Source organism: Mauremys mutica, chromosome 9 (assembly GCF_020497125.1).
Source record: "Mauremys mutica isolate MM-2020 ecotype Southern chromosome 9, ASM2049712v1, whole genome shotgun sequence".
Lineage (NCBI taxonomy): Eukaryota > Metazoa > Chordata > Testudines > Geoemydidae > Mauremys > Mauremys mutica.
The window spans coordinates 16179681-16192289 of NC_059080.1; the positions used below are offsets into that span (position 1 = coordinate 16179681).

The following is a 12609-nucleotide window of genomic DNA, read 5'->3' on the forward strand; positions in this document are numbered from 1 at the left end:
TTAAAGAGAAAAAGCTTGGTGTAGAACTGTGAGGACAAAACTGAAAACAGAACGGTGATAAAGAGTTCAACTCATTCTTTACTCACTGCAAAGTACAAATGAGTCAAAGCAAATGATCAGCACTTCAGCCCACTCAGACAAGTCTAGAACTTCACTTCCACTCCAAACCAAAGATCAGGACTTCCAGTTCTCTTCAAAAAAAAATCTAGAATGTACTTATAGTCAGTTTCCCTGGCAACAGGCACGTGACCAGAAAAACTCCCTCTGGTAAATGCCCTTTCAACTGCAATGAGTTCATGACATGAAACCAACTACTCTACATGACTGTGCAACAAAGATGAAAAAAAATCCCCTTTGTCGTCCAATACGCTATTTGTTTTTCCATAAAGAAACCATTGTGTGTACTTATAAAATATCCTTGTCCCATGTGTGAGGCAATGTTAAAGGAAAATGATCCAACTTCCACAGATATCAACGAAAGTTGGATCAATCCCCTCAAGCCCATTTTTTTGAGATACACTATCTGATCCTTTAGGGCTGGGATTTTCCAAGTGGCCTCTATGGGAGTCAGGCATCCAACTCTGATTGAAAGTCAATGAGAATTGGGTACCTCATTCCCACAGGCCTCTTTGAAAGCCCCAGTCTCCTTGACCAAAGCGTAATTTAATTATATAGTTTTATTTTAAAAACATTGTCTGAAATTTTAGCTCTCTGCCTTAGAAAATAAGAGCAAGGAGTAGCTCAAGAGAACAGTAGAAAAGACCTAAAGTGTCAAAACAAGATAGCTTTCCTTTCAGATAAGCTAATCTATACTTAATAATAGAGCACCAGGAGAGGGACACTTGTAACAAGTGGAGAAAATATTACAGTGTTTCTCTTCTTAAGCAGTGAAATATAGTTATTAAATCATTGAAACCTCTGCACTTCTTAAATGTGCAAAAGAAAATTGGTCCCAATGAGATGATATGATCTTATTTCTGTGTTTCAGTATGGCAAATGTGGACAGCAAAATTGAGGATGACAGTATTTTTTAATCAAACTTTGGGGTATAACCACAATGGTAGTAAATCCATTTTGACTTGCCATAGAGATTTATGCAGAGATGTATAACAGGGCATATTAATCCCCTCCTGTGTTCCAGGATGCACAACTTCTGCAACACAGAAAGTGTTTGAAGCCATAAAAACCCGAATGAACAAATTAGATAATGTGATAACTTTCAATGGACTAATGTATATATACACATTATCTTTTATTGGGTCGATTAAGCATACTGTAACCTGCATGGACTACAGAGGAAAACCATACAAGGTCAGACTATCAGCCTTACTCATCCTATGTAGAGATGGGAAAAGGAAATTGGGCATGGCCAAAACTCCACTGAGTTTCAGATATCTTTGCCCGATGGGATGTCCCCTTAGGGCTGTGGGCAGCTGGTCACAAATTGGAGTAGCCCTGAGAGATTACTCTATGTTCCACTGGGGGCCAATTCAATCCCAGTAAAACCTAGGGGGAGACGCAAATGTGGAGGAGATTCACATTCTCAAATGTGTCAGAAATACAGTACACAGTTTTCTTTGGGCTAGCTGGCATCCTGCAAATTAAAGTCAGAAGAATGTAATCTGAGCAGTTCCCCAAAGTAAAAACCCCAACCCTCAGAATAAATGTTTTATTTTCCTCCTTAGAAATCAGTTACGAGGGAGAGAATAGTATATCTACAACCTATGAGGCATGCAGCTTTCCTTTTGTGCCAGCTTTCCTTTTGTGCATCTGCTCAGCAAAGCACAGCCAAGAGATATTAACAGATTTGTTTGAAGATGGTAACAGCAGCAATGAAGTAACAATTGTCACGAAATGGTTGCAAAGCTAACCCTCCGGCAGGTGAGTGATTAAACTTTTACTGGCAATATTCAAAGAGGCAGTATTTCTATATCTTGTTGTAGAACAAATTTTAGCTTAACTAGTAAAACTAACCAGTTACCCACCTTTAGAAGTGAAGTGGTTTGAAAACAATCACCACCCTCTCCTATCCCTTTTCTGTGTCAGAAATGTGTTTGCAAAAAATCTATTTTCTTTTCCTTGCAAATCACCAGCAGCCTACAACTTTAAACTCTATGTGGATTTCCTGGCCTGAACCACCGAAAATAAAACAACATCTACAGCTACTACTATTTCCACTCTAATTTTATATAATGCTACACCTTCGACAACTTTCCATCCACTAATTCCTTTAACAACAGTTCCTTCTTGGTACCTCATACTACATACAGTTCATGGCTTCCTTTTTAAATCAGGTTTTATTGCCCAAGAGGAAACAAAGCATTTATTCCTAGCACTGTGGTGAATGTGGGCAGCACAGCTGGAGAAAACTAGTAACTAATGCCAATAGGCATTATTACCTCTTTCAGCAGCTCTACCACTGACAGTGCTACAGTACTTTCCTACTTAAAGCATCAGGTGCTGCATTTCATAAATTGACACTTCACTAGATTAAAAAAACACGGGTCTAGGATAATCTTGCTGAAATCAACAAAAGCAAGGAAACAAAGTTGTGGCCTCAGAGGAAGGTGTACCTCTGTTAGAAGATAAAGCAGAAGACACATTTTGTGAGTTTAAGACACCCCATCTTTGTGCTTGCATTTTCGCAAAGATCTTTTGTTGTTGTTGTTGTTAATTTTACATCCATGCAAATGTCAGATGTATGAAGAGTGACTTCCAGCTGGAAAAAACAGAGTTTTTAATAACTCTGCCAGAGGTGAGTTCTCTTTGGTATAACAAGTCAAAACTTCTTCCTAAGGATCACAGTGGTTCTGGGTCACGTGTCAGCTACCGCACCTCACAGGTCCAAGACACACTGCAAGTCTGGCCACCAGATAAGGGGAACCACTGATTGTTTCATTCATCAGTGCTCAGAAACAACAGTGTCAGATCAAACTCTCATACAGCACTGAAAGTTTTCATTATACAAGCTACTTAAAGTACAAAGTGAAAACAGTGTAATGGGTGAAGAGAACTGTGGATTATTCTTTCCATTGTAAAAATCTAAGCTTCTGTTTCAGTAACAGGTTTGAGGAGAAACCTTCCTTGAAGAAGTGAATTTAGTGCTTCTGAAAGATCCAGATTAACAATAGAAGTGTGACTCACTGACCAACATGCCGCCTCATGACTGGGCCTGGCATAGGAGGCTCTCCTCATCTGGCGCCCTCTGCCAACAACCACTGTGGCCCTACGCTGGTCTATTTCCTCTTGTGACTTAGCTCTCTGACCAGGTCACTTTAAAGACTCTCCCCTTCTGGGCTACCAATGTCCCATACAAATACTGTTCCATACAATTCTAATTATCAATACATGCCCATCATGGGCTCCTCTGCAGTTCCACTCTTCTCTGAGAGTAGTGGATTCCCAGACTTCTCTCCAGCAGCCTCAGAATGCAGAAAGCCCCAAATGAAAGAAACCCAACTAAAGCAACCTCCACCCATCGGGGCTTGAGCTTTTAGTCCTGCCAGGTTCTCTTCAACTCCCCCTTCCTATTGCAGAACACTGATACCAAGGGCTACTTCCCTGGGACCCTGCCCTTTTCCAGGACTACCACCAGGGCTAGCTCCTCTCCTACAGCTTCCCAGTGGTTCCTTCCCCAGAGTGAAGAGACTCTATCCCACTCCCACCTGGGCCTCTCTCTGTTCTGGGTCCCTCTCCTGGACCTTTCCCTGTAGCTTTCATTTCCTTCCTTTTTGAAGCTGATCCAACTTCTTTCCCACTGGTTCTGACAATAAATCAAACCTGACCCATCCTCCAGGTGCAGCAATGTGGGTTAATTGATCTCACAGACTCCTGTTAGCCTTTTGTTTATCTGTGTGAGGTTTACATTCTATCACATCGGTCTAAGATTATACAGGACACTATGCAACATGAGAGTTTGGTATGGCATTACCATTTTATTGGCATGGATTTGAGCTGGACACATTACTTATCAGAGGCAAATCCAGAGCAAGTTGGGCAGACCACCCCAAACAATTGCCCACCAATTTTCAACATATCAAACCATCATGTGTGCTAGTTTAAAGAGAAAAATATTGTAACATTGTTTGAGAGACTGTAAGGCAGTGGTCCCCAACCTTTTCTGGGTGGCGGGCACCAGACAATAAGCCACCGAGGACCATGGCCGGCGGACAAGCATCCGCTGAAATGCCGCCGAGAAGTGGCAACATCAAGAGGCGTCACCACCGCAATGCTGCTGAAAATCAGCGGCATTTTGGCGGCGACGCCTCTTGGTGACGCTGCTTTTCGGCAGCATCTCAGCGGCAACGTCTCTTGATGACGCTTTTTCGGTGGCATTTCAGTGGATGCTTGTCCGCCAGCCAGTACGTGGGTGCACATAGATGCCCCGGCGGGCACCATGACACTTGTGGGCACTGCATTGGGAACCACTGCTGTAAGGGGTTGTTTTCATTTTTAATTTAATTCTATATTTCATATCACTCCACATGTAACACTAGATTGCCCTACTGCTACCAGTCCCAACCCTACAGAGTTTGGCAAGAAAAGAAACATTTTAGAAATCTTTAAACATTTCCCAGTATACCTTATCTCTACACAGTAATGTTGTAAAACCTAGAAATAAAGAAGAGTGAAATAAGGAATAAGCCCCAGACTTCATTCAAAATTTGTATTAACATAAAACCCTAAGACAATTTTTGTAGGTTATTGGTCAGTTAACATTGCTCTCTCTCTCTCTTTGATTTTTGTAACCCTCGGTACTTATTGGTTCCAACATAGCATGAGAAATGTTGCTGTGGGTATGCCAGGTAGAAGTGTCAACTTCTAAAGGTTTGTGTGGTCCAGTGAAAGCTTGAGACTTGCCTGTCACTGAAAATAATGCAGCTAATGAAATACACAGCCTCCCCTCTTGTAAAATGAAGGGAGTCCTGTTTAGGGCATTAGCCAATTTTATTTTTTTAAGAAACATACTAACTCTATAAAACTGTTCAGAAGGCACAAAAGCGCCTCTATATATTTAGGGGGTTGGAGCGGAGATATATGTTTAGGCACACTGGGCTTTAACATTGGACCCATTTGAACTGCTTTTTCTCCTGCAGTCATCTTACATGAAACCACAATATCATCACAGAATTAATATTGTGAGAAAACTCACTTTGACTTTACTGGAGGAAAATAAATTTTAATCACTATAATCCAAATCAACTCTGCAGCTACATGTTTTCATTTCAGAACAAAATGAAAAAGGAATTCTCATGGGTAAAGAATTACTAACATATCTGTAGAGAAGAATCATACAAGATGATTCAATATGAGCAAGATTAACTTTAGCACACCCTTCCACACTCCTTTTGAAGCTCAGCACAAGTCCTTTACTGGCCAGTGTTAAAAAATTATTACAGGAGTAGCTCCTTTCTAACAGATGTTGGGTCGTGCATGGTACAGTACACTAATGCAAAGGGGAAAAGGAGGCCAAGAATAAACCACAGGATCTAACACTGGGAAAGTAATAGCAAAATAAACTTGCAAACATGTCTGACTATCCGCAAATTCATAGTCTTTTTATTTGCTTAGCAAACATCAGGGTGACTGTTCTTTGTTTCAGAACAGTTGAGGGAGGAGCATTTACTCATGACGACACTGATATTTCATCTGCATTACAGGTATTTGCACCAAAAGTGCCGACATGCCCATACATACATCTATATGGGCTCAGTTGGCAAATATGGGGCAGCATGTAAAGGCACTGCCTCAGGAGCAGAGCTTGGACCAAACTAATTCAGAGTCATAATTTAGTCCCAGCTTTCTTCTTGCTCCATGGGGAAGTAAACTGAACCAGCCAAATTCCTGGTACATCCTACTTCCCCAGCATGTCAGCCAGTACAGCTAAATGGAAATGAAAGGGGAAGTCCAGAGATCAGGTGGTGCCTATCTGTACTGGAAGAGGAATAGCAGCCCCAGAGATGTTGCTATCCCATCACCATGTTGTAACCCACAATGCGAGTGGTTCAATGAAGGGGAGTAAGGAAGCTCTGTATTCCTCTTTCTTCACTTTGCACATGTACATAGGCCAGCTCACAACTGAGTGCCAAATATATAGGCTTAGCATTAAAGCAGCAACAGCCTCCAGTGGAAGAGAGAAGATAGATCTTTGAGGCTGGTTTAGGGCAGTGGTGGCTCATGTGCGTTTTCTCAAGCACCTCAGGGGAACAGAGAGGTGAAGGATAGTCTTTTCTCCTGTTTCTGAATCTGTAAGGCATCAGCTGAGTACATTACCTTCCATAACTACAGTGGACTATTATTAAACTGATTGCCAGGTAACACAGTTTTACATGAGGAGATTTCTCTCTCAAGACCAGAGTTCTGTTGTAATATCAGAGCTCATATCTAGCCCCACTTCCATTTCCAGCAGACCTACAAACCGGTGTGAGCAATTTCATACTGAACTTGGCAGGGCTCACACAGCATTTGTGCTGAACTATTTGACTAGTTTAAGTTGTGCAGACAGACACATAATTGCTTTCTAGAGAGGCACCACTAACAGGAAATTAAAGATGGGCCAATAGCTGCAAAATAAATTCATTCAAACACACACTGAATTTACTTCAGTTGTGTTTGTGGCCTTTGTGTGTTGAGTTTCAACAGCCATTCTAGAGAATGAGTTCACCAGAAATACACCTGAAGAAATGGAACACTTGAAGGAACTCCTAAAGAATATTCATAGAAAGAAGGTGTTCAACTTCTGAACATGGCATGTCTCCGTACCGCGAGTGTTCATCTGACTTGTGTGTCCAAAATTAACCAAGACAGCTGATGCTTTATTTTCATCACAGAAAGGTGTCACAATATTCTTATTCTAAAGGAATTATGCCACATGCTTTAACAACAATAACAAAAAAAATCCATCTGCTGGTCTAGCAAGAGGGAGCTGGGGGCATGACTCACCAATTCTTCTGTTCTATAATACAAAACAAAAGGCACATATTTTCTCCCTTCTCATCTCCATCTTTGCTTAGCACTGGAGAATGTGTATTACTCCCACAGAACATACCAAACCCAGACCTCAGAATCCTCACCAAGCTTGAGGAATGGATAAAAGGCACCTCTTTTTAGTTGGTGGAAGGAGACTTAACAAGCTATGCAGGAGGAGAAGTGTTTTTCTCCCTCCTGTATAAAAGAGCGCTAGCAGCTCCTGTCAATGAAAAGAAATCCTAAATGGCTTGGAAGTAATTATTCTAATCATTTAATTTACACTTGCTGTTTCTGTTCCTAATTCTGCCTTTCAGTGAAATGGTGTTTATCCCTTCTTTATTGTCAGTATGCAAATGTTGTCTTCATTGCCGTGAATAGTAATGTCATTGTTATATTGCAACATACTGTACATTAAAGTTAAATAGAGGTGTGTGCACTAATGCAAAATAAATGGATCTATGTCATTAACCTATTGGGCTGTTCTATGGGGCCCAGATACACAATAAACAGATCACATTCTAGCATTACGATGTTTTCCATCACATCACAGCAGGGTCTTTCTTTCGCCTGTTTTTTGTGGAACACAGTAAAGAGCCAATTAATCAAACACAGGAGGAAGAGTTTAGAAAACATCAACACTGGTTTTGATCTATTCTGGACTTTATGTAGATTGCACAGAAAAATACTGCAACAATCTGAATTGAAAGACAACTACAAAGCAAGCCCTTTGTCTTCAGCCTAAAATTGTGTGGGTAAATGTTTAAGGAATAGGCTGCTATCACGCAAACTAGAGCCTACCATTAAGATACATTAACGCGTGAACCATTTGTGCTTAGTAAATAAACCTAGAATGTCTTCTTGTTATGGAAGAGGAAATTACTCAGTAAACATCCATTCTCCTCTTTTTCATATCAACACAAAAGGAAGAGATACCAGGCCTGTATTACTAAGCAGCCGACACATTATCAAGCAGATTTTATTTGGATTCAGTCTGATAAACTGCACATTCTTCAGACCTTAATCACTAGAAGTTGTCCACTGGACTCTCTGAATTATACAGTTACAATGAAATTGGAACAAGAAAAACTGAATCAATTTAAATTATGGAGCTTCATTAGATTTGTTCTTTACTCTTGCTTATTAACTTCCAGATAACTCACAGCAGACATGCAGTAAATGTCTCTAAATTTGTCCGCAAGATTCACTCTGAATGTTTTAAGCAGCCATAGCCTTTTTCTGGGAAAATATACACTATTACTCTAGACACACGTACACTTACTTATTTGTACTGTGGAAGCATCTAGGAGCCCCAATCACAGACTAAGACCAGCACTAGGCACTGTAGAAATATGTAACAAAGTGACAGTCCTTGCCCCAGAGAGCTAACAATCTAAGATATGAGACAACAGTTGTATTGAGGCTGATGGGGGAGCACAAGAAAACCAAGGCAATACTAATGATGGGCATTACTGATCTCAGATCATCAGCTGCCTAATCATCAGCTGACAAGTTTTTTGTGGGAATCACAGTAAAGGGATTTGAAGGCGGACCGTAAGATGGTTTTGCAGATGTTTGAGGCAACTCCTCCCATATGAGGGACAACATGTAAAAAAGTACAGAAGACTTACATGAAAACAAACACAAGCAAAGGTGAGACTCCAAAACAGACATATTTCTTTATCGTCCACTCAGGTTAAGGAGTTCATTACTAACCAAGACAAACAACTGTTTTTAAATCTCTTTAGTGCAGCATTGAAGCTTGACACATGCTCACTTATACTGAGAATTATCAGTGTATTATTATAATGATTTTTACAATAAATGCCATATTTATGTACAAGGGTAAAGACGCATGAGATGAAAAGGAAAAAAGAGTTTACAAAAACAGTATCTGACAAGCAGCCAGAGTAATGCAGGGTAGAACAAACAGTATGTTCTTGTCATTTTCTTCTGACCCAGACTTTAACAGCAAAAAGCATTAGGAAAACAGAAGTTTATCCATCAGCTATTACAGGGAAAGAAGTTGGTAAGAGTTGGACTTGGGGAAAAGAACATGCTTGGAGAGACTTGTACATATTATCAGGGGCCACATTCTCTTCTGAGATTTGATCCCTTTGCACCACTTGAATGGTGGTGCAAAGGGGCTGTAATTCCGCTGCAAATTGCCAGCAAAGAATTCCGCAAACAAAGTGGTGAATTGTGCTGGATCCGGGCCCATGTAAGTGGGGAAAGTATGCTCTGTTGTTCCTACTGTCATTTAGAGCTGGCTGACCCCCGCCTCTGAGTACTGTCAGGCTAGCCTAGCAAAAAACTATACACACTATATGCCCAAAAATTGAGCTCACCAGCAAGTCTTAGGTGTTTTCAGTTCATGCATGTCCAACTGTCTGTGTTCAGTATGAAAAAAATGTAGAGCTGTGTGGCACCATTATACCACGTGTACTAGAGTCCATGGAGCTGATGTGACTTCAATAGCCTTAGCTCCAGCTGAGGATCTACCCTGTCGTTTCTGACACAGAGTCCAAGGACTTTGCAAGAAAATGATCTTGAAGTGAAGGGGACCCACCATTACCTTTGCAATCTGTCTAAGAGAAAGAACAGAAACGTAGGAAATGTCATACCTGACCTGATCAGAGACCCATCTATTTCAGCATCCTACCTCTGAGAGTGGTCAATACCAAATGTTTGATTGATGTTTCTTTCTAACTCCTGGAAGACAGTGCCCAAAAGCATGAGGGTTTGTGTCTGTTACAATCTAATGCGACTGTGAATGAGTGAGTGTCCACAGTTGCATTAGACACAAATAGGAGTCAGCACAACGTAAGCCTGTGTCCACTCATTCCACATCTCTGGGCTTACTAACACCTCATGATCAACTGTGAAAAATGCAGCTAATAGTTTTAGCAGCAATTTTGGGGGTTTCCATCTTCATCCTTACATCCCTGAGAGGTAGGTAGGAATAATATCCCTCTCTTCCTCAGTCCCAGACCTGTACCTTAACCAGAAGATCAGTTCTTCCTTGATGAAAATAGAGAAATAAAAGAAACCTAAGAAAAAATGGAAACAAAGCAGCATAGCAACATCTATGCACTTACAGAGCTTTATTAGTAGTAAACCCCAAACATGGAATAATGAGTCAACATTAATATTCAGTTTTTAATCCCCTTGGAATGCATCTAGACATGTTTTGTATAAAATTCCGGTTGTTATAATTCTGTGTGAAGGTAAAGCTGCCTGGATTATTAACCAGAAGTTTATCTATGTGACAGAATTTGCTATTGTATATAGAGAACTTTTCAAAACCACAAATAGCTCTTACATTTAAGAAATGGCTGTTGGCAGATATCCAATTTATTTCCATGTCTATGCTCCACCAAGGCTCAATTACCCTGAAAACTCTGATACATGTTACCAGGATCCCTGCAACATTGCTCAGAGGACTTGCAAATCAGCAGTTTTTTGTTTGTTTGTTTTTTTAAATGGCATTATTACAATGAGAAAAAAAATGTTAGCCTTTATTTGGTAAGTACGTGCTCTCCAGTGTTATTTCAGGAAATAAAAATCTATATATTAAAAAGCAGCACTTTAAGAAACAAGTGCATCATCTATTTGTCCTATTGCTTTTCTGTGCATTACATACACTATAGTAATTCCTAAACATACTGTACCCTTTTCAGTTTGTTCACCAGCCACACCACACAGGCATCACTTTTCTATGAACCATTTTCTGCCATATGAATGTTTGACCAGAAAAGTGGCTTAGCCTGAGTGCGGTGTTAGTACAGCCGTTAAAAAAAAAAATGGGGAGAGGACAGATTTACAAGGCCCTTTGAAAACTTAGCTAAATAGGCACTGGGAAGGAAAGGGAACTATACTATGACAGTACAGTGGGCACAGCCAGTCAGTAGCTATGGCAAGGGAAGCTCGTGGCATTTGCAAAATGTATGACGGAAGGACAGCAATGCTTGGTGGCACCCTGATGAGCTTTTAACATGCAAGCAATAGAATGCGCCTGTGGGGACTGATGAAGGTTAACTTTGAACCAGGCAATACACTATACTATAGTAAGTGAATTGCCAACCTGTCAGAGAAGTATAGCCGATTTAAAAAAAAAAATCTAATTGCAAGGGATGTGATAACTGCTGTGAATCCGTAATGCATTCATCCCAAAGCACAGCTGTGCATTCATTTTATACTTTTAGGTATAGAGATAACGAGATGAGCATTTTTCTTCCTTTAATTCCATAACAGAGAAAGAGAGAATAAAGGGCCAACAACAGTGAAGTGACAGAGCAAGGATTCTCCACTGGAATAGTCTGAACGCTACAGGAAGCATTTAAAGCTATTGAGGCTTGCTAAATGATAACATCTCTTTCTCTCTGATTCTAGATGCCAAGAGAACCAGCTTTCCTATGTGCAGGATGGTCTTTAAGTCACAATCTACGTGAACATACCCACAAATATTTTGGATTTTCAACCTGCAGCCATTCAACTACCACTGCAAGATTCTAATCGTGCAAGAGAACATACAAATATACCCCAGTTTTCTAAACCCCACATTTCTGTGTTATCTGAAATGTATCTAAAATTTGAATCCAAAATGAAATTCATTTTTGAAGAATCCCAGTTTTCTACAAATGATTGATATCCCTTCATAAATATCAAGTTTTATCAGATCCCAAGAATCCCACTCTGAACTTTGGGAACACCTAGATCTGAACTCAAGGCAAAATCCTAAAGTCAATGGCATAGGCGTGTGCAGCACATTTCATTAGGGTGTGAACCCAGGGAGCCCCGCCCTGCCCCCATCCACTCCCTCCTACTTCCTGCCCCGACTGCCCCCCTCAGAACCTCCAACCCCCCCTGCTCCTTGTCCCCTGATTACCCCATCCGGGGACCCCTGCCCCTAACTGCCCCCCAGGATCCCATCTCCTATCTAAGCCTCCTTGCTCCTTGTCCTCTGACTGCCCCCCTAGGACCCTACCCCCTACCTGTCCCCTGACTGCCCCAACCCTTATCTACACCCCTGCCCCCAGACAGGCCCCCGGGACTCCCACACCTATCCAACCACTCCCCGCCCCCTGACGGGACCCCCAGAACTCCTGACCCATACAACCCTCCCTGCTCCCTGCCTGCCCCAACCCTTCTCCACACTCCTGCCTCCTGACAGCCCCCCCGAACTCCTGACTCATCCAACTCCTTCTCCCCTGACCACCCCCTCCAGAGACCCCCCCAGGACCCTCCTTTCTCCCTGTCCCCTGACTGCCCTGACCCCTACCCACCCCCCACCCCCTGACAGACCCCGGGACTCCCATGCCCCATCCAACCCCCCTCCCTGACTGCCCCCTCCAGAGACCCCCCCTACCCCTAGCCACCCCCTATCCAACCCACCCTGCTCCCTGTCCCCTGACTGCGCCAGCCCGGGACTCCTTAGCATGAGGCTCCTAGCAGCATGTTTTGCTCCGTGCAGAGCCAGACACACTGCCCCACACATGGGTGGCAGGTTTGTAGAAATTTTGGTGGTGCCCAGAACCTGCCCCCCCCAACTCCACCCCCCACCTGCCTAAGGCTCTGGGAGGGAGTTTGGGGGTGGGGGAGGAGGTCTGGGGTGCAGGTCCTGGGCTGGGGATTAGGGGGCAG

General features: G+C 42.1%; 1 long non-coding RNA gene across 1 annotated transcript; it reads left to right on the forward strand.

Annotated features, from left to right (window-relative positions):
• Positions 1–273: 273 nt before the first annotated feature.
• LOC123376932 lies at positions 274–11517 on the forward strand. Its single transcript, XR_006581998.1, has 4 exons — positions 274–397; positions 1142–1311; positions 1686–1881; positions 11359–11517. It is a non-coding gene; the product is annotated as an uncharacterized LOC123376932 (long non-coding RNA).
• Positions 11518–12609: the final 1092 nt, after the last annotated feature.